We start from the raw sequence: 27,087 nt of genomic DNA, 5'->3' as shown, positions 1-27,087 counted from the left end.
GGGAGTGTGATCCTGACGACAGCAGTGAGTTGTTCCTGGATGCCCGGCACCGGAGAGCTAATAGGTGTAAGGAACAGTTGCGCAGTTACAGGAAGTAATTGCACTCAGCGGGTGGTCATTAGGCTCCTCTCCAGACTATAAAAAGACTCCTTGTGCGCACGCCCCTCTTGCAGAAGTCAATGCAGGAATTAATGTCGGAGAACATTATTGTGAGCTTGGCAGGCTGGATTGCTGCCAAGCCTTATCTGTGCTGGATTGCTGCCCAAGCTTGTCTGTGCCGGTTTGCTGCCAAGGACCTGTCTGTCTGTTAATTAAATGCCATAAATTATCTTTGGCTCGGAGTGTGTGTTGGTGTGGGACGAGGGGCTTCAGAACATATATGTATAGGTATATCTTAGTATTTCACAGTACAGTCTTATGTAACTCCAGTGAGAACTACTCCAATGAATTTTATCTTTTTTTTTTCATTGAGTAAAATTCATAGGAATGCTTTCTTTATTGCTAGAACTAAACCATACAAGAATGGTCCTATTTCTATTATATAGAAATATTTTCTATCTTTTTGTAGAAATAAGTAGGGTACTTCCTGGGAAAGTGCATACCGCTTTTCAGTGTCGAAGAAATTGAATGATAGGCAATAATCACCAGGGAGTTGATTTGCGAGACATTTAGTGAATTTTAGAGTTCAAGTTTGATGTCAATGTTGCATACAAATTTGCTTCTCTGCACAACAGTGCAACCATTTTATTAAGATTGCCCACTCCCGGAATATATTTTATGCATGTTTAATATTTGCCAATCCCACTATGTGTCCTAGATCAAGCTGAGCTAAAAGTTAATAACATAAGGAATTCCTAAATAAACGTTTTAACATGCTTTAAGATAGTATAGTTTGTCCTGGTTCATCAGCTGATATTTCTGCATCTACTTTCAGGATAAAATTGTTTGAAGTGCTGGTAAAATTATTGTGGGCAACTAATCTAACAGCAGAGGTCAGATGGGTGAGAAAGATAGATTGCAAAAAATGAATTTGCTTTACATGAAAGCATAAAACTGGGCCATAATGCTTTGAAAAACAATAATTTTATGAGGTCAACTTATGATTTACAACATATTTGAATGGCTAAGAACTTTTAATCTGCCTAAAAGTCTATTAAACAAGGGAGAGAAATACAGGTGATCAGATTTGGTCCATAGTAGTGTATTTTTAATGTGGATATTGGATTGTTCACAGGCATACGTTGGATTCTACTAAGTGCATAAGTGATAATGGGTTGGATCAAAAACATTTCTTCTAAAGCTTGCTGGGCAGAAGAAAAAAAAACTACTGCTTGTCATCCTTCCACTGTTTATTGTTCTCACTCTCAGGGAATTTCACCTTAGTTCTAGACTGCTTTTCTTCTTGATTAGTTTCCATCCATTGCTTCTTGTCCTGCCTTCAGGAGCTTTAGATAACAGATTGACCTTCTGTTCTTTGTGGCAGCCTGTTAGATATTGGACCACTGCTATCATGTCACCCCTAGTACTTCTTTTCATCAAAGTAGACGTACTTGGTTCACTGACAAATGCCGTTCAACAAAAGCACGCCGACAAAACCACGGCGAGAAAACAGCGAGGTTGAAATCGCGCCAATGACTGAGCGCAGAAGCGCGCTGACAACAGTGCGCTGACAAAAGCGCGCCTTTAACAAAGAACTAATAACAACCCAATAACTCTAACCCTAACCCTAACCCTAACCCTAAACCTAAACCTAACCCTGAACCTAACCCTGAACCTAACCCTGAACCTAACCCTGAACCTAACCCTAACCCTAACCCTAACCCTAACCCTAACCCTAACCCTAACCCTAACCCTAACCCTAACCCTAAACCTAACCTTTACCCTAACCCTAACCCTAATCCTAACCCCAACCCCAACCCTAACCCTAACCCTAACCCTAACCCTAACCCTAACCCTAACCCTAACCCTAACCTTAACCTTTACCCTAACCCTAACCCTAACCCTGAACCTAACCCTGAACCTAACCCTGAACCTAATGCTTACCTTAACTTAAATCATGCTTTTGTGGGTGCGGTTTTGTCGGTGTGTTGTTGAGGATGCGTTTATGATGTTGCGGTTTTCTCGCCACAGTTTTATCGGCATGCTTTTGTCATGCACGCATTTGTCGGGTCACGGACATACCCAATTCCTGAAATTGCTCTTTATATGTTTTAGCCACCAGCCCCCTGATCATCTTCTTTGTATTCTTTCTAGAATCTGAATATCTTTTTTGTAATGTGGTGACCAAAACTGGATGCAGTATTCCTGTGTGGTCTTATCAAGGCATTATAAAGTGGTACTAACACTTCACGTGATCTTGATTCTATCCCTCTGTTAATGCAAACTAGAACTGTGTGGAGTTTTTTGGTAGCTGCTACACACTGCTGGCTCATATTTAAGTGATTATCCATTAGGACGCCAAGATTACGCTCACAGTTACTACTCTTGAGCCGGGTACCACCTATAGTAAACCTTGCATTTGGTTTTTCTTGCCTAAATGTAGTATCTTGCTTTTTTGACCATCGAATTTCATTTTGTTAGATAGGGGCCAGGGTTCAAGAAAATTTGCTTATACTTTAAAATACACACAAGTCCTTTAAAAGGTTAAAAATAAGAGAGCAATCAGCAAGGCAGTCTTCATAAGAATAAAATTGTCAATAATAGAAGTCCAGATCCCATATTAAAAATAGCACCAAATCAGACAGAGATTGGATGTTTGGCTCAAGGCTACCAATGTATCATGCTCCAACAACACAGAATAATATTGTTGAAATTCTAATGAAATTAGTTTTTTGACTTATTGCTTATTTACATCTGGTTTTCTTTCTAAAATTAATTTCACACAGGCAAGACTGAAAAATGGCCTCTATGAGCAATATTTATTAAAAAATCCATGTTTAGTTGACTAGTTCTGAAGGCAACAGCATATCAACCTTCTGTATTGTGTATGTAAAAATAGCAATAGTAATAGCAGTTAGACTTATATACCGCTTCATAGGACTTTCAGCCCTCTCTAAGCGGTTTACAGAGTCAGCATATCGCCCTCACAGTCTGGGTCCTCATTTTACCCACCTCGGAAGGATGGAAGGCTGAGTCAACCTTGAGCCGGTGAGATTTGAACCACTAAACTGCAGATAACAGTCAGCTGAAGTGGCCTGCAGTACTGCACCCTAACCACTGCGCCACCTCGGCTCTTCAGCAATGTTAGTTCTCTTCCATTTTGCTGTTTCCTACTAACTTTTATCTAAACAAGTATTAAAAGTTGCCACACACTTCTGGCCCAGTTACTGCTGACAGGAAACCAAGTACAAATATACTTTATTTCCATAATGATTGTTGGTTATTCATCCAATCACTGGGTGTTATGCTCTGACTCTGGGTCATATTGATTATTTCCCAGACTCTTGAATAAGAGGCCAAGACATTCACCTGCAGGATGTTACCCATCAACCTTAGCGCCTCGGATTATTTTTTGAGCAGCTTCATGAACAAAGTTTTTTTCTGTCTGTATCTCTCTCTCTCTCTCCAGTAAAACACAATAAATTAAAAATGATGATGAATTAAAAATGACAATTCAATAGATGGTGAAAACAAGAAAATAAAATATACAAAATATTCCTAATGAAGAGATCTTGAAAAATTTATAAGCGAGATAGCTATTTCTCAGGGAACTGAACTCATTAATAGAAATGAGTGAAAGATGGGGCATCTTCATGGCTTTTGCAAAACAGATAGTTGGCAAGTAGTGCGGGAAAAGTACCTTGTAGTAGTTGTTAACAAGCTCTAAAATCCCAAAAAGATGTTAGTTTTAGATCACAGCATCTCATTAGTCAACCATCTTGACATCAAGATGGGTGCCTAGGCAATGAGGCGGGGTGCAGATAAAAGATAGAGAATTCCTAATGATGGGAATGTAGCCCTCACCTCATTCTCCCTTATAGGTCTGCCTTAAGTGCCCCTATCTGCTTTCTGCTGTGTGACTGTTCATGTCCTTTCCTTCCCAATGGAGTTGTTGAATTGTTATAAAGCCAGGAGTTGCTGTGAATTGATACAGGGAGCGTCATGGCAGTAGCAAGCACCCTGTCATCATTCAATAAATTGTAATAATGAATAGTACCTGTATGACCTCACTGGCTAAATGAATGATACAGGTTATACTGGATGACAACATCTCTCCAATCCACTAAATTAATCAAGCTGGGTATATCCCAGGCATTGTGCATGAATTGTGACAACCTTGTAAAAATAAAGAATTGTTTCACACTTCATTTGCAAACTTGGAGATAGGAAATGAATTAAACTTCATACAAACACTCAGGAGGTTTCGAAAGAGTCCTATCTCTAAGTCGTCTGTATTATTCATCCAAAGGAATTTGGTATCAAAGTAATTATTAACGATAATTCCAAAGTAGTTGTTTCGCTTCAGGATTTTTATGATTAAGAATGAAATGAATTAGTAATAAAAATCCTAATACACAGCCATCCTTAAATATAATTTCCTATCTAGTTTTGAATCTCCTCGTATTTTTGATTACGCCTGCTTTTCTTTTTCTTCCTGACATATTCACTTTTAAAGCAATATTATTTTATTAAAGGAATATCTACTGAGTTTTCCTCGACACTAATGTGTCTTTTCATGCATAGATTAATATGTCATTCATGGTGCCACATTGGTATCTAGATTATTATGCAAAGGATTAACAATCACAATGAAGACGGGGAGCGTAAGAACCTTTAAATTGGGTGCTTGGAGGGTGATACTGGAAACAAGGCAACAGCTTGTTATAGCAGCCACTGGCAAGTTCCATGAATTGGCTAAGTGCAGCATAGAAAAGACTATTATGTCTCATCCCATTAGCCTGCAACCTCTTTGCTAAGAGTTACAGGGGAGAAGTTAAAAATCTGTGCTTTTCTTCTGGGAAAATAGGGTACTTGGTCTATTGCATCAGCAAATGTGGTGACCTGTTAACTCCAGCCAACCTGGAAAACAGTCAGAGATTATGACAGTTGCAATGTAAAACATCTGGAGTGCCTTCTCCAGCACAAAACTATACAGAGAGGACCTAACTCTTCTAATAGCTCTTCTTAGGATTGCTTCTCAGATGACTGTAGAGCATGGAAACTTCTGTAAAGTAGTACATTGTCCAGTTTGAAAGCTCGCTTCAAAATAAAAGCCCTTCAACAGTACGGAATAAGACAGTGCCTTACCTCTGCTACAGAGGTGGGTTCCTACCAATTCTCACCTATTCGGTAGAACCGAATGATATAATTCTTGCTGCCTATCTCACTTCTGAACTGCATATACAAACTGTAATAGCAGTTCACATCCATTGTATTAGCAACAAAGACACAATGGTTTGACATTATGGAAATGGTAGTTTATATATATATATATTTAAAAATAAACCAGTTTATAATATGCAAACATAATTTCTTGGCTATAGGATAATATTTTGGAATTAGTATTTCAAAATGTCTTGATGAACATGCTACAAGAACTCATGGAAATACCATCAACACAAAAGGGAGTTTGCTCAGAAGCTGAAACACACCAAGTGAATTAGAGGAAGAGTGGGAAGCAGAGGAGAGAAGAAAGATAGGAAGAGAGGGACAGGAGAGAGGGGGAAGGGGGAAGAGGAGGAGGATAAGGAGGAGTGGTAAGGGGAGAGAGGAGAAGGAGAAAGGAAGGGGAAGTATAGTAGAAAAGGATGATGGAGGGAAGACAGGATGTAGAAGAGTGGGAAGCAGAGGAGAGAAGAAAGATAGGAAGAGAGGGATAGGAGAGAGGGTGAAGGGGGAAGATGAGGTGTATAAGGAGGAGGAGTGGTAAGGGGAGAGAGGAGAGGAAGAAAGGAAGGGGAAGTAGAGTAGAAAATGATGGAGGGAAGACAGGATGTAGAAGAGTGGGAACCAGAGGAGAGAAGAAAGATCGGAAGAGAGGGACAGGAGAGAGGATGAGGGGGAAGATGAGGTGTATAAGGAGGAGTGTTAAGGGGAGAGAGGAGAAAGAAAGGGGAAGTAGAGTAGAAAATGATGGAGGGGGGAAAGGATGTAGAAAAGGGGAGCAGAGAGGGGGAAGAAAGTGTCGGATAAGGTATAAATATGGTGTATGGAGAGCAGAAGAGCCAATAACTGGTGTTTTTTTTCCCCTTTGGTAGTTGATGGTAAGATGAATTGATGTAATCACTTAATAATACAACATGATATTGACTATGTAATAGTATACATGTGATTATATGCTATGAAAATGGAAAATAAAAAAAAATTCTATGTGTAAGGACCACATGGAAATGGTGCTTGCTTACAGCAACGCATGGTTCTTAGTCACATTTCCTTCCGACAAGTGTCGTAGACATATAATATTTTTTTTTGGATCTGATTTATTCTTTTTACTGGTTTTCTGCTCACTTCCTAAGTGCTTTTCCATCTCGGGATCAAACATCCCAACCGTCATCTCCGCAGTACGCACCTTTCATTCTCTCCTTTGTATCCCATTAAGTCTGCGTGACACCACACATCTGTGGCTCAGCAGGCATTTTCTGCAGCCCAGTGAGTCATTAGAAAGGATGTGATAAGTCCCAGATGTTAAAGAAACATGGTAGCACTCCATAGTTTACAACAGGGACGAATAAAAGCCAAAGGGCTTAAGTTTATTAGGCACCACAAAGTGAAATGAGTTCATTTTGCAATAAAGAAAAGGGTGACATTGACAACTTTAGATATACACACATACACAATTCTTGCCCATCAAAGAAACCTTTGCTAGTCAAACTTATTCCTTTACTTTCGGAGATGTAAATGACATTTAAGACATCAACACATTTTATAAATCACAAGTAGTTTTAATTAGGAAGTACTAAAATTTATCTTGTTGGTCTGGAAGGTTTTTTTTTAAATTAAAAAATGGATTTTCAATTAATAATCCATATGAAAATAATCAGAATGAAATAGATCTGACTTTCTTTGTTGACTGCACATAGTTCTGGAGACCTTTTGATTAATAAATAAATATAATAAGCTGTGCAATATTTTCAGATTTGAGTTTAAAGAGCAGAAAAAACAATTTACAAAGGCAGCTGTGCTTTCTTCCAAAATCACATGGCTGTTGCAAGGAGCAGCCTTATGATCCTGCAAACAAACTCACCTATTTTAATGAGTATAGCCAATATGTTACTGTATATTCTCAGAATTTTCAAAACAACTTTTATAAAGCCCTTCATGGTATTGGACCTGGGTACTTGAGAGACCACCTGCTGCCAATTACCTCCAACAGACCTATTAGATCCCACAGAGTAGGCCTCCTCCGAATCCCATCTACTGGCCAATGCTGATTGGCTACCACCCGGAGGAGGGCCTTCTCTGTGGCTGCTCCGGCCCTCTGGAACGAACCCTCACCACCCTTCAGGCCTTCCGCAAAGCCCTTAAAACCTGGCTGTTCCGACAGGCCTGGGGCTGATGAGTTCCTGTCCCCGCTCGAATGGTGTGTCTGTTGATTGTTTTTAAATTCTTTTGTAGTTGCTTGCTTGTTGTTTCCCCCCTGTCTGTATTCCCTTCCTTTGATTTGTGAGCCGCCCTGAGTCCCTCCGGGAGTAGGGCGGCATATAAATGCAATAAATCCAAATCCAAATCCAAACTTTTGGAACTGAATGCAAATCTTTGCACAGCTTCACAATAACTCCTATAAGGGATCCAAGAACAACTTATTTGGTACATACAAATGTAGTAGCATGGGCCATATGTATTGTATTGTATTGTATTGTATTGTATTGTATTGTATTTGGTTTATTTGTATGCCGCCCTTCTCCAGGAGGGACTCAGGGCAGTGAACAACTCAGGGGGGAAAGGGAACATAAACACAGTACACATAATTAAAATACACGAAAATCACACAGCCATACCAGTCGAGAGGGGAGGGGAACTCATCAACCCCAGGCCTGCTGGCACAGCCAGGTTTTGATGGCTTTCCGGAAGGCCTGGAGAGAGGTGAGGGTCCGGATCTCCGTGGGGAGTTCATTCCAAAGGGCTGGGGCTGCTACAGAGAAGGCCCTCCCCTGGGTAGTAGCCAGATGGCATTGGCTGGTGGACGGAACCCGGAGGAGGCCGACCCTGTGAGATCTAACTGGTCTTTGGGAGGTAATTGGCAGCAGGCGGTCTCTCAAGTACCCAGGTCCAATACCATGAAGGGCTTTATAAGTTACGACTAGCACCTTTGATGCGTATCCGGAGACCGATCGGTAGCCAGTGCAGCTCGCGGAGGATAGGTGTAACGTGGGTGTACTGAGGTGCACCCACAATCGCTCGCGCGGCTGCATTCTGGACGAGTTGAAGTCTCCGAATACTCTTCAAGGGCTGCCCCATGTAGAGCACATATGTGCTTTTATTATATCAATATATGAAATATAATAGTAATTTCAGTTAGACAAAAGTATGCTGTATGAGGGGACATTATACAGTTGGAAGGAAAGTGACTAAACAAAGAAAATAAGACAAATTATTTTACTTTATTTCATGGCACTAACTTTAAACCAACCCTGGGCATCTTACAACTATACTATAGGATAAAAACTTTAAACATGAGTAAAAACTTTAAGCATGAATAAAAATGGCAAATCCAGTGCATAAAAACAAACCTGCACCCCTCACCCAGCAAGAAACTTCAGCCATACTAGCTTTTTAGAAGGTTGGAGGAAACCAATGACCATGTGATCAAAATTCATATGCTTGGCACATGGGTGGGTACTGGCAGGCACTACTGCCGATTTGCTTGTGTGCACGCTTTGTGCATGCACATGCACAGTGCAATTAAAATTGTTTTGTCCATGCGCAAATCTGAAAAACAAGATCGCACCAACGGCGGTGCCCGGGGAACCCATTTGGGTGTGTGGCAGGGTTCACCGACAAAAGCGCGCCCGACAAAACCGCGGCGAGAAAACCGCGAGGTCAAAATCGCACCCACAGAAGGGCGCCGAAAAATGCCGACAAAAGCGCGACATCAAGAAACAACTCGAAAACAACGTAATAACCCTAACCCTAACCCACCAGCTGCTCACAGTTGATTAACTAGTTCTTTAACTAGTCCCACATTAAAATTGGGTCATTACTAAGTGTCCTTGGCAGCTTTAATAGGGACTATGAAAGTTAAAGCTATTAGTAGCTAATTGATGGCTTTGTGGTGGAGACGGAATAGCTCAGAGGCGATGGAAAACATACATGGGCAGCATTCTTATCCAGCTTCCCATCAACACCTGTGGATCAATGTGGTGACGGAGTGCTAAGCAAAATGTGACTTTTTTCTGGCTCCGAGATTGTGTCATAGGAAGCATTGTTATCATCAGTTTCTGCAGTAATATTGTCACCTAATGGGGTTGGGTATTTTAGCACACATTTAAAAAGTTATTTTAGCTGTAAAACAGATATACTGCTGGCAAAACTATCTATGTAATAATGGCCCCATAGTAACAGCATGAGAGAAAATTAAGCAAATAATTATGAGAATATTTTTCATGGAGCCCACTTGATGATTTACTATTGCAATTTAAACTACTGTCCTGCTAAGAGGTAGCATTTAGCGTTTACCCTTTAATACTCATTTTGTCCAAAAAGTCTGCTGTTTATTGAATTTTTTTAATAAAGCCCCACACGTTTGTAATATTTAAGATACCAGAGTGGCTAAAATCGAAAAAAATTAAATATTCTGTCTTCATAAATATACAGGTTCATGCAGAGCAAGATCTTTCCATGTTGGAATGTCCCAGAATAGCTAGATTTGCTAACTGGAATAGTAGAAGTCTTAGTACACAATTCAGTAAAGCACTATTGTTCTACTGAAGGAAGAATAATCACAAATATTTTTATTACTTACACTTCATGTATCCCTTATAGACTGTTTCGAATTTTAACATTTTATTTTAAGATTTATATTTGCATCTTCATTCCAGAAAGAATATCAAGGCAATATTCCCAGCAAAAGCAATTTGAAAATGGGCTGAAGAAAACAAGCTAAACTTAAAACATAATTAGGAGATTTAAAGCCAAATCATTGGATCTTCTCTTTACAAATGCCTTTGCAAATATTTGAGCCTGGTAAATGGAGGAATGCATTGCTAGAGTTCAGACAAATGGACCATCATTTATCTGAAAAAGTATAGGGTTTCCTGCTTGAGCAGGGGGTTGGACTAGAAGACCGGCAGTTCGGCAGTTCAAAACCCTAGTACAGGTCTCCTTTGTGAGCGGAGGGTTGGACTAGATGACCTCCAAGCAGGGACGTGCAGTCAGGGGAGGCAGGGGAGGCAGAGCGTCACCACTGTCATCATGAAAAGAAAAGAAAATGTAAAAGGAAAAAGGCAAGAGCTGAGGTCAGGCTGAGCTAGTTGCTGCCAGAGTCACCATGGATGACTCTGCTTAACTGTTTAAAAAATCCTCTAAAAATGCGCCCTCTACAGGAGGAGGCAGGAGAACGACGTGCCTCATCTAGTCTGATTTTAGGCGTTTTTTATGATCACTCGAGCAGAGTTAAGCAAGGGTTAAATGCCTAAAAATTCCTGACGTAGGTGAGGCACGTCATTCTACTGCCTCCTCCTGTAGAGGCCGAAAAAAACACGATTAGGGTTAAGGTTAGGGTTAGGGTTAGGGTTAGGTTTAGGGTTTGGTTTAGGGTTAGGTTTAGGGTTAGGGTTAGGGTTAGGGTTAGAGTTAGGGTTAGATTTAGGTTTAGGTTTAGGTTTAGGGTTAGGGTTAGGGTTAGGGTTATTACCTTGTTTTCGCATTGTTTGTTGATGGCGCACTTTTGCCAGCGCGGTGTTGTGGGCGTGCTGTTGTGGGCGCGATTTCAACCTCGCCGTTTTCTCGCCGCAGTTTTGGCAGTGCGCTTTTGTCGTGCGTGCATTTGTCGGTGAACCGGCCAATCATTCAGATATAGATGTCGTGTTTTTTTTTTAAAAAAACATGTAGTTGACAGGAAACTTTCTTTTCTGAAAAAAGAGGAAATTTGTTTTGCTTTTTGTGTATACTGTTGTAGCCTGCAAAGATGGTTCAAAAGACAAAGATATGCAATTCTATCTTCTTTGGCTGCCCTTAAGTAGAGATTGGTCAAGTATTTCTTGATCAAATCCCTCCTGTGGAAGGCATCCGTCCTCCAGCTGATGGCAAACCATGATTATGTCCCTCTTCTGACACTCAGATCACCGAAAAAGTCACTTTGATATATTTTAACCAATTGAAAAGCAATGAAAAGAGGTTCTCACTTTTTTTAAAAAAATATATCTGTTGTCTTATACCCCACTTCCCTTTTTCAGTCTGTGTAGCATGTAGTGTATTCATTCTTCCTTTATCCCTAGGGAATCTGCTGCATTCTTTTCTCGACTAATTCATTTCTTTTCTATTTCTACTCCCTGGTGCTCTATTTCTCCTTCTCGGCACCAGCATGCAATATGCATGCCAGTTCTTGGTGCTACATTTCTGGTATATTAAATCTTTTCCTTCCAATAGATCTCTGTCTATCTTGTATGCCTTCTTTTCCTTGGCCTATAGCTTGCTTTGCATGCTCTGATTCCTTTTCGGATTTCATCCTATAGTTCACCCTACTAGCTAAAGAAAGACAGGGTCTTTCTGCACCCCATCTTAGTTCTTCCCTTTGTTATCTCTTTTTCTCCGTTCTGCTATAAAAAATTAATTGATCTAGTGTAATTAAACCAGAGGTGGGTTCCTACCAGTTCGCACCAGTTCAGTAGAACCGGTTTGTCAAATCTACCGAACCGGTTAGAAGAGGTTCCACCAGAAAGCAGGTCACACCTACAGAAGAGGTTCCAAATTTTTTTGAAACCCACCACTGACACACACATACACAGACAGACGGACAGACAGACAGACAGACTCACACAGAGCAATAGCAATAGCAGTTAGACTTATATACCGCTTCATAGGGCTTTCAGCCGTCTCTAAGCGGTTTACAGAGTCAGCATATTGCCCCCAACAACAATCCGGGTCCTCATTTTACCCACCTCGGAAGGATGGAAGGCTGAGTCAACCCTGAGCCGGTGAGATTTGAACAGCCGAACTGCAGAACTGCAGTCAGCTGAAGTAGCCTGCAGTGCTGCATTTAACCACTGCGCCACCTCGGCTCTCTCAGAGAGAGAAAGAGAAAGAAAGAAAGGCAGAAATAAATAAATAAAAAAGAAAGAAAGAAAAAGTGTGAGAGAGAGATGAAAGAGAAAAAGGAAAAAGGGACAGAGAGACAAAAGGAAGGAAAGAGATTGGGACTGAGATTGAGATTTATTAGATTTATATGCCGCCCTTCTCCCAAGGACTCAGGGCGGCGTACAACAATTAAAGGAAACACATAATATAAAAGTTAAAAATTTAAATTTAAAAAATTAAAGAGAGAGAGAGAGAGAGAGAGAGAGAGAGAGAGAGAGAGAGAGAGAGAGAGAGAGAATACATGGCTGGCAAGCCACTCCCACCAGGTCACATGGCCAGAAAGCCACACCCACAAAGGAGGCCACACCCACAGAGTAGCTTCGAAATGTTTTTCAAACCCACCACTGAATTAAACTAATTGATTCTAATCACAATCTAGATGATGGAAGAATGTCAAGCGCACTGCCAATATCACTTTTGTAGAAACTGTTTTATTAATAGTAAAACAGGTTATGCCAGTGTTTCTCAACCTAGGCAACTTGAAGATGTCCGGACTTCAACTCCCAGAATTCCCCAGCCAGCGAATGCTGGCTGGGGAATTCTGGGAGTTGAAGTCCAGACATCTTCAAGTTGCCAAGGTTGAGAAACACTGGGTTATGCAGTGAAATGTTTCTATTAAGCTTTATTTTATATAAAAAATACCCCTCAATGCTGCGCAGACAATTGCTGCTCTTTCCATGTCATAATGCTCTACCTGTGACAGAGAAATAAAAGAGGAAAAAAAAAAAACTAAAGCAGACTCATCATCAAGAGACAGTAATAAATGAATGAAACTATTACCTTGAACTTTGCCATAAATGAATAAATTATTGTTTTGATACTCCAGAAAGCCTCAGCTAAATGGGTAAAGCACTGCTAAAATATTGATTACTTGGCAACACAAAATCTCCCCAAAGGAAATTGTCCTTTTGTCTTGGAACAGTCCCTCAAAATACTCCGCTGACAGCTTAATAGTTTTATCATGAAAAAGAATTGGTGTTTGCTGAAAATGAAGATACTCTTTCATTTCATTCTTAACTTTGGCCTCCAGAGAACTAATTTACCAAGATATATTTTTTTCCCTTTACATTTAAGGACACTGCAGTTCACACTTTATATTAGATATTCTGATGCTTATTAATGTTGGCTGTGGTAAAATTTTCATATACGAATGTATTTTTCCTAGTGATCCACTTTTCAGTTCATATTAAGTAAATTTAATATGAATAGTAGTAATATCCCAATTTCCCAACACAGCATCTTCTAAGCTTTCTATAACACAATCTATTTTAACAAATGAATTGATATCTCATTATTCACATAGTGAAAAATCCTTAATCACAAACATTATGGATACATAGAATCATACATAAGCATATTATTTGGAACCAATCCTCTTTGAATTATCAGTCCTTTATGGCTAAATCATCCTACTGAATAAAATTTTCCTTTAAATAGAAAACTAAGAATGCATGTAAGTTATAATAATTATCTCTCCTTTTTAAAACGCTGAAAATTTTGCACATTAATTTTCAAGAAAGTGTTAAGAAACCAAAACTGTTATAGATCAGCTAATGATTCTGGATTTCAATTTTGCTTAAATGTTAATTGACAGTAGTATATATTGAAAATTGACTCTCTTGTATTGGTATTGCTCAGAATTATGTTTTGCGGATTCGGTAGAATTATTACAAGTTATACAGCAGAATCTTAACAAATGATATTCAATGAATACCTTTTCTCTTTTACTCACCTGCATTAAATGTCATTTGTTAAGTTGCCTTCTTTATAGCTTGTAACAATTAAAGCAAGCTAATCAAATTAAGTAAATATTTTTATGTTTACTTGTTTCTAACAATCTTTGATTGGGTTCACAGATTGCATTGTGCAATCTTTATTTCTAAATAAAGACCAATTGTCTGGAGCCACACAATTATTTTTCACAAAGTTGGGATTTAAACAAGTTGGGATCATGCAATACATCAACCCAAAAGCATGCCACACTTACAATGAGCAAATGAAGTTACTATAGACAAGGAATTTGTTGACTATAGCAGTACAGTGTGAAAAGCCACAGACAGGACATTTTCAGATGACATCGCCACTGTTTACTTGTTAAGTTGAGGGAATTTTAGTAGGTACAGACCAGTGGTGGGTTCCAATCAGTTTTGACCGGTTCTGCTGAACCGGTAATGGTTTTGCAGCCTGGGTCGCTGGAACCAGCAGTGGCACAGGCCTGCCATGCCCCTGAACTGGTTCTCCTGGTGGCGCCATAGGCACTACCATCTTGATTTTTTTAATTCTGCGCATGCGTAGAGCAATTTTCTATTGTTTTGCACATGTGCGCGCAGAATGCCCACAAGCAACCTGGCAATAGAGACTGGTGGAAGCCACCCCTGGTTCAGGCAGAATGCAGAAATTTTTATTGTATAAAGAGGATACAGGCATGGCAAATGTGTGAGCTTTGGAACTGACACACCATTACTGAACATTTAGAATTTGAGGTTCGGATATTTTTCTTAGAGCAGTAGTTACAATCAATGCTTTTGATTTCGCATATCCACAGTGGTGGGATTCAGCCAGTTCGCACCTATTCGGGAGAACCAGTTGTTAACTTTCTAAGCAGTTCGGAGAACCGGTTGTTGGAAGAAATCTCCTTTTGTTTTTTTTCCCCACTTTACAGGGCTAATCCTGTAAGGAAGGAAACATTCTGGTGTTGTTTCTAGTCTAATATTTATTGACCTGCTTTCAGAAACTGCCTCTTCGGTTAAACCTTAAAACATTGTAACAGCTAAGGCGAAGCGCCCATCGATCTGAGTGAGGTTGAGTTGGCCACACCCTCCCAGTCACATGACCACCAAGCCATGCCTACCCAACTGGTCATTAGGGCAGAGGACCGGTTGTTAAATTATTTGAATCCCACCACTGCATATCCAGTACAGTATACAGTAGCTGATGCCTGCTCTGATGCAATAGGACACTACGAAGAGCTGTAACTGTTGTCATTGTAGATTTAATACTTTTAGAAAGAATACCTTAGCTGTAGCTTTTCATTACTGTTTCTCAATCTTGACATCTTTAGGTCCTGTGGACTTCAACTCCCAGAATCCCCCAGCCAGCACAGCTGAACCTCAGACTTTGGTCTCAATTTTGTGAATTGACTTACCGAGACACATTTTTCGCAGTTGTTTTATTTAAGATTTGGTATTGAATATAACATATGTACTGCTAGCTATATGCTTAAATGAGCATTTGAAGATTCCTGACCATTTGAGGAATAAATACTTTTTCAATGTGCCTGCATTTAATTGACGAGATCCCTGCAAGTTCTTGGCGGGCTATATAAATTAATTTTCCCCAAAGGCGTTTGCTCAACATAACTATTTTAATCTCTGTTTAGAAGTGAATTTGTCATGTGATTTGCAAAAGCCTGAATTTCCTCTCTTTTATTTCTAAAGCAAATGGCACATTGCAGGTGTTCAGCTCCTCGTGGGATCAGTCCATTTCCTTCATTGTCTCTATGTGCATTTAGAAATCAATCACGATCCTGCAAATATTTAAGTTGACATAATCTGCAAATGTGGTGTAAACATAAAACCTAGACTTGCTCTTCATTATTTGCAGATGGTCCATGCTTCCCCAAGAAAGACCCTCTTGTATCTTGGCTCATCTTGAAAAATGTTCAACATCTGCAAAAGCCTGCTAAACGGTGATATATTCTAGATAACTCTAAACACATGTGATGCATCTTTATTGCCCTATTTTATTTTGCATGTAAATTTATTTGGTTTGGGGGGATTTTTTTTTTGCCTCAAAGAAAGACAAATTAAAAACATGTTACCTTGAAATTATTTGACTGACTCAAGCATTATACTTTTGGAAGGTCATCCAATTGTATGATCTTAGAGTCATTTCACCATTTTGTTCCAAACCATGGTTCAGCTGCAAAGAGCTGCATTATCTGTGAGCTCTCCTGTTGGCCATAATGAGGACAACTTGCAATGGTCCATTAAATAGTCTATTAAACAAGATAGCTGCTGGAGAATCATTGGTAATGTTGTCTAGAGTGGGATGATGATAATTTTGTGATTGAGATGTTTCCATATTTCTTTCTGTTTCAGTCATTGGAAAAAGCATTTGAAGAGTATTCATAACTCTTTCTACTTCTTAGTTCTGCATAAGCAATTAACTAATGGTTCAGGTGAACTGGTGAAGACCGGTTGAATCCCATTTGTGTTATCCTACCTGATACAAATCTGTGAAAGAGACCTAAAACAAGATGGATCGATGATACCAGCAGGCATTGTGGGCCCAATTGTCAAGCTCAGGACCATATTGGTTGGAAACATGCGGAAGAGATCTTCCTCCTGCAGTGAATAGACAATGGCTAAAATGATGATGATGATGTCAATGCTTAAAATCAATGTCCTTTTCTTTTATTCTGTTCTCACAACTCTTTCACTTTCTTTTTGACCAAATTCCAAATTCTTTCTTTCATTCCAAATTCTTCATTTCTTCTTTACTTCACCTCAGTCATGGGATCATATTTCATCCTCTGTAATATCCTGTCCCATTATGAAGAGAGAGAAATTCATAGGAAATTCATTCTACACTTAAGGAAAGGATTATTATAGCTGAATAATCATTCATTTCATTATATATGAAATGCAAAAGGAGGGTTTCATACAGAATTTATTTATTTATTATATTATATTATATTATATTATATTATATTATATTATATTATATTATTATATTATTATATTATTATATTATATTATATTATATTATATTATATTATATTATATTATATTATATTATATTATATTATATTATATTATATTATATTATATTATATTATATTATATTATATTATTATTATATTATATTATATTATATTATATTATATTATTATTAAAATTTATATGCCGCCCAATTCCGAAGGACTCCGGGCGGCTTACAAAAGAAGAAGAAAAAAGAGAGAGAGAGAAAAAAGAAAAAAAGACAGTTTAAAATCACAAATCCACATTCATTCATTCTAATCGGGGCTGGACCTCAACATTGAGGTCAACAGCCCCAGTCCTGCCGGAACAGCCAGGTTTTAACAGCTTTCCTGAAGGCCATGAGAGTGAGAAACTCAAAATCAAAGCATAATTTATATTTGTAGTTTATAGTTGATTTCTATTTCTCAGGTTTTTTTTAAAAAAAATATACCAAGCATCTTAAGCATCAATAATGTTTCTACTTTATCTCCAGATATTCCTTTTCTTATGGCATTCAAGATCTCAGCCTCAACGCTTTAAGAGCTCACTTGCTGATATCACTATTTGAGAGTCACTACTTTTGTTGAACTTCAATATATCTATCTCTATCGATACATAAATATTTCCTAATAAGAAAATCTATACAACAAGATTAGTTAGGCAAAGGGTGTGTCCCTCGCTTAGAGTGATGCATCTAGTCTTCTCTGCAGCATGTTGTAAGTTGATTGTAGGACTGACCTACAGAAGACTAGCCAGCTAAAACGAGTGAGCTGCAAACAAGTATAACTGTCATTGTGAAATGCTAGGCCAGTGGTCCCCAACCTTTTGGGCACCAGGCAGTGGTGGGTTTCAAAAATTGTTTGAACCTACTCTGTGGGTGTGGCCTCCTTTGTGGGAGTGGCTTGCCGCCCATGTGACCGGATGGGAGTGGCTTGCCGCCCATGTGACCGGATATGAAGATGCCGACGACACTTGTCAGAACCACCTTAAATTACCTCACACACAGCCCTGGCATGCATAAGAATAGGATGTAAACTTGTTTTTTAAAAGGCATCTTTGGTTTGCATTAAAACAACTTCAACACACACAATGTTCTCATTGCACCACAAACGCAGTAGTCATCCTTACCTTTCACAGAGGCGCTGAGTTTTATAAATATGAGCATGATAGTGTAGAATAATCATATTCAAGGACCAGTGGTGGGTTTCAAAAAATTTTGGAGCATCTTCTGTAGGTGTGGCCTGCTTTCTGGGTCCACTGGTGGAACCTCTTCTAACCGGTTCGGTAGATTTGACGAATCGGTTCTACCGAATAGGTGGTAACTTTAAAATGTACCATTGCAAGGCCAGGAGTCAACTCAGTTCTCAATCTTGCCAGCATCATCTAACCGAACACGTTCAGACGTTCAAGTACACTTGACATACAGCTTTCGTTGTAAGCTCCTCAAATATTATTCTGTATCTGCAATGAAATCAGGCTGAATTGTTTCAATCAAACTTTCCTTTGTGTGCCTGAATCATGCCTCCTTTGAGTCTTCTTTTGTCCTGACTTGAATATTCAAAGTTCTTCAGACTGTCCTTGAGGGCCATGTCCTCAAAATCTCTATATCTTTTGTCTTACTTTCTCTGAAGCTTCTCAAACCTAGTAACTGTCTGAAAACATAGTGCCCATAACTGCACATAGTACTCTGATTAAATTTTATCTAATGTAGCCCAGAACAGCACTAGAAGCTAACTCAGAATGCCGACATGTTCTGCTTGTGTTCTTCTTAGAAGGAGTATTTTCATATCATAAATCTGTCATGTTGTATGTACTGTATTTTCCGGAGTATAAGACACATTGGAGTATAAGATGCGGCTTAGTTTTTTTGGGGGAAAATGGAGGGGGGGATTCTGCCTACCAGGTATTCATCTGGCTAACATCCTTAGCCTGGTCAGCTCTAGCACATTAGGTCACTGGTTGTGAGCAAGCACATGGGTCTCATTGGGGCTGAAATGCAGCTTCTAAAGCACAGCTTATCATCAGAGGGAGATCCAGTTACTAAAACAGGTGAAGCACGGAAGCAGTAAGACAAGGCAGCAGCTGTCCTTGGTTGCCATTTTGGACTCCACACCTTGCGTTTTCAGCCTCTAAATACTCCATTTGAGACCTGCTCAAGGCTGCGGTGACCAAAGCACATCTCCGTCCGAATACGCAACGTGCAGAGGCCCAAAATGAGGTGTACGGAGGCCTAAAATATGATGAGCAGAGACAGAGATCGATGGCAATGTGCTCTGGAGATCCCAGCAACCATGGACAGGCCTCAAACGGAGTGTTTGGAGGCTGAAAACGCGAGGTGCAGAGCCCCAAAATGCAATCCATTGTCTGTGGCAATCTCCGCAGCCAGGAAGAGGACGTATGGAGGCCGAAGAATGAAGGCCGAAGGATGGAGGCCTGTGGGCGGGCAGGACTACACTTGGCGTATAAGACGCACCCAAATTTTCATCCTCTTTTAGGAGGGAAAAGGGAGTCTTATACTCAGAAAAATATGGTATGTCCTACATTGTTTCTCCCTAAATGCAATACATTGCATTGATGTGCATTAAAGAGTACTTTATTCAATTCAACCCAGTCATCCAATCTATCCAGATAAGACCTCATGCTCATTCAATCATCTTGGTTATTTTTTCAGAGTTCCCAAGTTTGCTATTCAATTCAACCCAGTCATCCAATCTATCCAGATAAGACCTCATGCTCATTCAATCATCTTGGTTATTTTTTCAGAGTTCCCAAGTTTGCTTCACCTGCAAATTTGATAAATAGCCTGTTTACCTGTAAGAGCTGAGGTGGCGCAGTGGTTAGAGTGCAGTACTGCAGGCCACTTCAGCTGACTGCTATCTGCAGTTCGGCTGTTCAAATCTCACCGGCTCAGGGTTGATTCAGCCTTCCATCCTTCCGAGGTGGGTAAAATGAGGACCCAGACTGTGGGGGCAATATGCTGACTGTGTAAACCGCTTAGAGAGGGCTGAAAGTCTAACTGCTATTGCTATTTATGAAAATGTTAAATAACACTATAAATAATGTTTGTAAAAACTTTGCTTAAATCAAGGTAGATCACATGCACAGGATTCTCCTTGCCCACGACAGTAGTTACCCAGTTAAAGAGGAAGACAAGATTTATTTCACGTTATTTTTTACAAAACCATGTTGGACCTTAACAATCATGGCTTTCTCTTCAAGATGTCCTGCTAGCAGCTTTCTGGGGATCAATGTTAGGCTCAGTAGTTGATCATTACTGGGTTCCTATGTTTTATTTCTTGAAGAGGACATTTGTTCTTGGGTTCCCTGTGACATTCACAATTCTCCAGCACTTCTCAACAGTAACAGGCAGAGGTACAGTCAGGTGTTTAACCAGTTCCTTCAACACAGGTAGCCCTTCACTTATGACAATAACTGAGCCTAACATTTCTGTTGTTAAGTGAGACATTAAGTGATGTGATTTTTTGCCCCATTTTATTAACTTTCTTGCCACAGTCGTTAAGTGAATCGCTGCAGTTAACACGGCTGTTCAGTGAGTCTGGCTTCCCCATTGACTTTGCTCATCAGAATGTTGCAAAAAAGGATTGCATGATCCCAACCCCTGTCATAAATATGAACCAGTTGCCAAAAGTCTGAATTTTGATCACATGATTACCAAGGGCAACCTGTATTCTAGGATATGTTTCATCGGGACATTGGGGATTCGAAAGCATTCAAACCAGTGGTGGGTTTCAAAAATTTTTGGAACCTCTTCTGTAGGTGTGGCCTGCTTTCCGGGTCCACTGGTAGAACCTCTTCTAACCGGTTCGGTAGATTTGAGGAACCGGTTCTACCGAACTGGTGCGAACTGGTAGGAACCCACCTCTGATTCAAACCATGTAGAAGTTCTTTGGGGTAGTTTTCCTTCGCAAGTCCTATAAACTCAATGACTTAGTTATACATTTGATTCTGATGGTCCCTTTATGATTTTTCCGGCTGCTATAATATTTTACCTTAATGTAAATAAGAAATGAAAAATGAACTTTGAAACTTTCGTCAACTAACTAACTGTAGGATATATCTACTGTAGCCACCTGATGGCAGTATAGTTGCATATTTCTCTTTGTCTACATTTCCCCCCTCTTCCCATATTATGTTAGGTATTGCCCTGTCAACATCGGTATGAATGTAAAATAGCAAGAGAAATAATATAGCAATATTTTCCTGATATTAATAACCAGCGATACTCCTTATATTATGTTTAAATACATATTTAGAAAATAACCTACATAGTTAAGGCTCCTGACATTAATTGCTGCCTGGCTAATGCAGTAGCAAGTAAAAAAAGAAGAAAGCTCAGCATGTAGTCAAAATATCTGTTCTCCAAGTAGGCAGAGGACAGGTTTCAAGTTATGACTGGTGCTCATAGAGCTAAATTAAGTCATGAGACGAGATAACACAATGCACCATCATTTTAAAGCAATTTAATCACAGAACCTAAAAAAAAAAGGAGCAAGTAAATAGACATTTTATTTAATAGAAACCATCTGTACTGTACAGTAGGCAAATTGTATAAAAATGAATAAAACTGTCTCTGGAGGAACATGACTCAAGCCCTAGGTTATATAATGAAGATGTATATGTGTCTTTTAGCATTTGCATTGTCTATTAGACTAGGTAAATTTCACCACTGGTATAAGCAAAAGAACTGCAAATTTTATTACCATCCTATGACGGATGACAAACACAGTAATAGAAATAATGCCCATTAAATGGGGCTTGTTCCAGACCCTTAAATGGCCATACATTTGGGGCATTAGATGGAGCTAAACAGATACAGAGTGATGTCTGATGGACATTGTCACTGCTTTAAAACCTGGAGTCTCTAACAGTAGTCTTTTAAAGTGGGTTAGACCTCAAGCCTATTGTTTCAGGGATCACTAGGGAAGAATCTAATTTAAACATGTCCAAATTGACTTTTGTGCAGCTCTTTGAAAGAAAAGAATTTAGGCAAGTAATTCTTAAGCTGCATCTTTAGGTTGGAGAGAAGTGGGGGGGGAAGTATTTATCGGATATACTTGACAGCAACAATTGGAGGATCATTTTTAATATTTTCAAATTATTGTCAGCACCTACCTTCCATGCTCAATAAACACGTAAGTCGTGCAAAATCTCAGGTGTAGTGAGCTTTATAAATAAGGTAGAGATTCTATTTGCTTACTTCCTCTGGAATCTCTTAATCGTCTGAGCCCAAATTTTGAATTAAACTGCAAAAAATAAAAATAAAAAGCTTTCTGATTTAACTTGATGTTAAAACATGCTCAAAGCTTGGATGTTTTAGAAAAAAATAAAAACAACTTGCCTTTTATAGACATGGGCTACTTTTAATATTATTTACCAGGGCCACTTATGCAATTATGATTTGAAGAGAAAAAAATATGTAACCTTAAGAAAAACATCTTTTTATTTTGCTGTGGAGGCTTACATAGTTGAAACTCACTTTGCTCCTAGCTGCACATGAAGGAAATTTAGTTATGAATTATTTTCAGGTGACCCTTAAGCCATTTAAAATCATTTTTTTCCCTCTTGATATTCTTGCTTTTTAAAATGGAAGTTGATGTTTCTCTAATATAATCCAAGGTTCCTACTTGAACAAAGCAGTAGAATTCCTGTGTAAACTCCAGAGAATATAAGCTTCTTCTAAGATAGAATAGGTTTTATTCTAAATGGTCCCTGACATTTCCCTTCTCCTATCGCTATCAATTGTTTGTGGTTAAGAGTGTATTCAAAATTGCTCTGAAATGCGAGTCCAAGGGAAGTTCTGACAGTTGTGAGCCATTTATCCGACTGAATTTTGATCTTTTCAGGATACTCTGTATAGACACAAAGACACAAGAAAGAGTGTGTGAGAAAAAGAAAAGAAAGGAGGAACATTTCAAGAAACTCCACTTGCAAAGATGTTTTTAGAAGTCCTGTGAAATAATCTAAGGGGCTTTTTGCTAGGAAGAAAAATATGTTAAGAAACAGAATGAAAGTAATATTATTACGATATCTGTTTTTTTTCTTTTATCTGGGATTGATTTTACATTGAGGTTGATTTGATAGTGGTAGGATTAGTTGAGGGAATAACAAAACTATATTCATGTGGGATTTACAAAATATTACTGCTTCCTTGCATGGAACATCGGGAACATATTTCTTTTCTTTTCCAATAAAAAGCAAATGATTAAAATACAATTTATTTATTTTTATAAAGATATGAATCCTCATAGGCTTGAAATAAAGGTGTATGTTTTTATAACAAATTTACAATATCAATATATTAATTAGAAACAAGCAGTTCAGTTTTGAAATCCTATACATATGGACCTAGGGAAAAAAAACATCAGTGAAACTATTTGAATAGACATGCTGCATTGCAAAATATATATATATAGACTTGTTATCTGATTTAAAACAAGAGCAACATAGTTATACAACTTGATTCAGTGGGGAAATTTGCTATAATGGGTCTGCTTCTATTAATAAAGAAAAGCAAGAGAAATTAGGCATTGTAATTTAGTTCACAGGTTTCCTGTGATATATTATACAGTACTGCACCATGTTTTTAAGCAAACAAGCTAGCTAAGAATTTAAATATTTTTAGATTTAGAAAAACAGTATTTCTCAGGGAGGGGAAAAAAAAAAGAAATACAAGAGAGTCAATTATTTTAGAGAACCTGAAATTAAGTAGATTTCTTATGTTTGTTTAAAAATAATAAAAACAATTTTAAATGGTGCCTTTGGTAAAAGCACTTTTTGTTAATAAATAAATTAATGCTGAATTTCTCAATTGATCATAGTCGATATGGTTTGCTATTGGAAACAACATAAATGTAAAATGGTAAAATACCTGTACCTTTACAAAAAAATGTATCTTATAAATAAAAATGGATAGACCAGAATTTTTTTTTAAAAAAAGAATAAAAATAGACACTTTAAGAAAATAAAAGAAATGTGTCTGTACTGGAAAAACATCCAAGGCTGATGGTTATTGCATTTTGTTGGATATTTTTCTCGTTTGTTCTCTTAGATGATCCCACTTCTGACCATTTTCTTGTTTTGAAGTTGCCCCACTTTAGCATATACTTAAAAGGCCATACCAAGGGCACAATTAAAACAAAAAATCCATTGCCAATTTTAAACTGAAATACCTCAAGCCTGAATTTCTGTATTATTCAGCACTCATGGCTTCTAAAAAGTCTGGCTTCATAAACAGATAATGGGGCCCAAACCATTTGGAAAATCCCAAGTGGGACATGATCACTAATGACCACTCTAATTAAACAAGGCTAAGTAAACAAGCAAACAAAACAAAACAGAAAATCCTGCCCAAATTTCAGTGACATCCTAAAATAAATAAATTAAAACCAAAAGAAAACAACCCTTCACTGACTACTTTGGTCCACGAGATGGCAGTCTTAAGCTTCTCAAGATGGTTCTGTAGGCCACCAAGAGCAGGGCTGAAAAAGATTATGGATTGAGGCAGCGGGAGAATGGAAGGATGGGTGTGTGGAAAAGCAAAGATAGAAAAGTGGAGGCGAAAGCTAGCTAGACTTCTCCAGATGTTCCCTAACTGTGGAAAACTGGGTTCCTTAAAAGTCTAGGGATGTTCTTTTGGAGTTTTAGTCTGAGCTAAGATTCTTCATCCAGTGTTGCTCCTGGATCAGAACCATATGAAGCTCCTTGGCAATAAAATTACATTTTTATTAATGGAATTGGTGTTTTGGATTATTATATGAATTCTGAGGAGGCTGGAACTTCCACAGCCCATTGCCAGATTTGACAGAAACACTTTAGATCAGATCACTGACATACACACACGCACAAATTCTCTCTCTCCCCACCCTCTCTTTCTCTCTCTCTCTCGGCGAATTGTTCACCGCCCGGAGTCCTTCCCGGAGAAGGGTGGCATACAAATAATAAAATTCAAAATTAAATTAAATTCTCTCTCTCTCTCTCTCTCTCTCTCTCTCTCTCTCTCTCTCACACACACACACACACACACACACACACACACACACACACTTACCCAGATGTGGAAAAGCAAACAGAAACACATATAAGAAGGCAAAGCAAAGCAAAATCTCCTCCTTAGGTATCAGCCGATGATCAGGTTACATGCCCAGGGGTATCCGAGCAAAGGACACAGATGAGTTGATTGCAGAACTTTTGCTTACAACAACGGGCCCCCTGAACAGAAGACTTTATTGCCATTATAGTCATTTCCACAGAAAGGGAAAAAAAATCTAAATGTAATATATTAAAAACAAAACACCCTGTTATCAGTTATGACAATGGCCTTTTCCACTCAAGGAGGGATATGTGGGCGAGGCTGCCAGTCACGGCAACCCTAGCAAGGCTGGAGCTGTGGCGAATCATTTCCAGGTCTCCACGTATGTTTATTGTTCAATGACGGTCCAAGCACATCTTTTAGACTGCATTTGTGTGGATGTGGGTGATAAGGGCATGCTATGTTTGTGCTAGCAAATGCCAGGTTCACTTGTCAAACTTTTTCCCCTGGTAGCATTGCAGTTTATTATCCAGATAAAGGAATAAGTGCGTGCTCATTTATATAACACAACAAAATGCAGGAAGAAAAGTGTAAATATCTTATTGAGTAGAAGGTTGACATGACTGGAATTCTAGAGCAGTGTTTCTCAACCTTGGTGACTTTAAGTCCTGTGGACTTCAACTCCCAGAATCCCCCAGCCAGTGCACTGGCTGGGGGATTCTGGGAGTTGAAGTCCACAGGACTTAAAGTCGCCAAGGTTGAGAAACACTGCTCTAGACCAAGGCTGACAAACTCCCGGCCCACGGGCTGGATGAGTGACAGGCTGGCCACGCCCATGCCTGGTTTAGTGAAGGGGGAAAAAAGTCCCAATACGTCATGTGATATCGCCGTGACAATGTGAGTTTGACACCCCTGCTCTAGATCAAGCATATATCAATATTAATAATTACTATTAATTAACCACGCAATGACTTAAGTAGACTATGACTTTATGTAGCTAAGGCTTCATAATAGGGAAGAAAAAGAGCATTTTTGCCCTGGGTAGATTTCTAACCACAACAAGTATTTTCATCTCAGGCACTGTGTAACAGACTGGATAGTAGGAAAGAAATGATCAACCTCTGACATCCTCTTTCCTGCTGTTTAAAACGAATCGAAGGGCAATGCAATAGAGCCATAGGTGACAATGTTGCTTTTAGAGGTATGACAAATTACTTGGGGTTTTTTCCCCCCCACCCACCCATCCTGGAAACATGGGCTTTGTATTACATTATAGAGTAGCTAAAACAGAAGGCAGTTAAGTGTGATACTTTACAACCCATTTAATCTCGGAAGGCAATACTCACACCAGTTGCTTTAAGAAACAATAACAACACACCCTTAAATATTTCCTCTGTCCACCCAAGGTGATTTGCTGGGGCTTTTGTTGATTCTGGCTTCAGGCACCGAACTTTACATTTGTAGAAAAGACTTTGCAAAGAAAGCAGCTAATAAGCAAAGAATGTCTACTTGGGTTCAAATCATCATTCTTGAATTCCACCTTACCTGTAAACTAAGGTTTTTGAACATTAGGCCTTTGTATTTAGCCATAAATATATGAGCAATGGATGGATGGATAGAAATCAAATAAAATATGGTACTATTCCTTCATATATTCTGGTTTGGTTCCCTGAACTTAAAATGAAAGTGGCAAAGGTGTGGGTGGGTAATTTTTAGGCAGAGTGAGATTATTTACTAATACTTGGCTTCCTGCCACTAATTGGATCAGGAAACCAGTGATCTGTTGTACCCCTTCCATGGTTTTGAGGACTCTATTTAATTCCCATGTTTTGAAAGAATGTTAGAAACAATTAATGAAGCAAATAAGTTATATATGCCAACAGCTTGCTCCAAGATATGTAAATAGAAGCTCTAGAGTCAGATGTACCGTGTCTCTGAATGTTTTTCAGGAGAAGGGATTTCTTCCCAGAAGCTGGAGAATAGGATTATTCTCTCAGCAATTGTGGTGAACCTGAATATTTATCTTTATGTTGCTAGGTGAAAGAATTGTGTTGGTTCGGT

Source organism: Thamnophis elegans, chromosome 10 (assembly GCF_009769535.1).
Source record: "Thamnophis elegans isolate rThaEle1 chromosome 10, rThaEle1.pri, whole genome shotgun sequence".
NCBI lineage: Eukaryota > Metazoa > Chordata > Lepidosauria > Squamata > Colubridae > Thamnophis > Thamnophis elegans.
Note: the sequence above shows the minus strand (reverse complement) of the source record.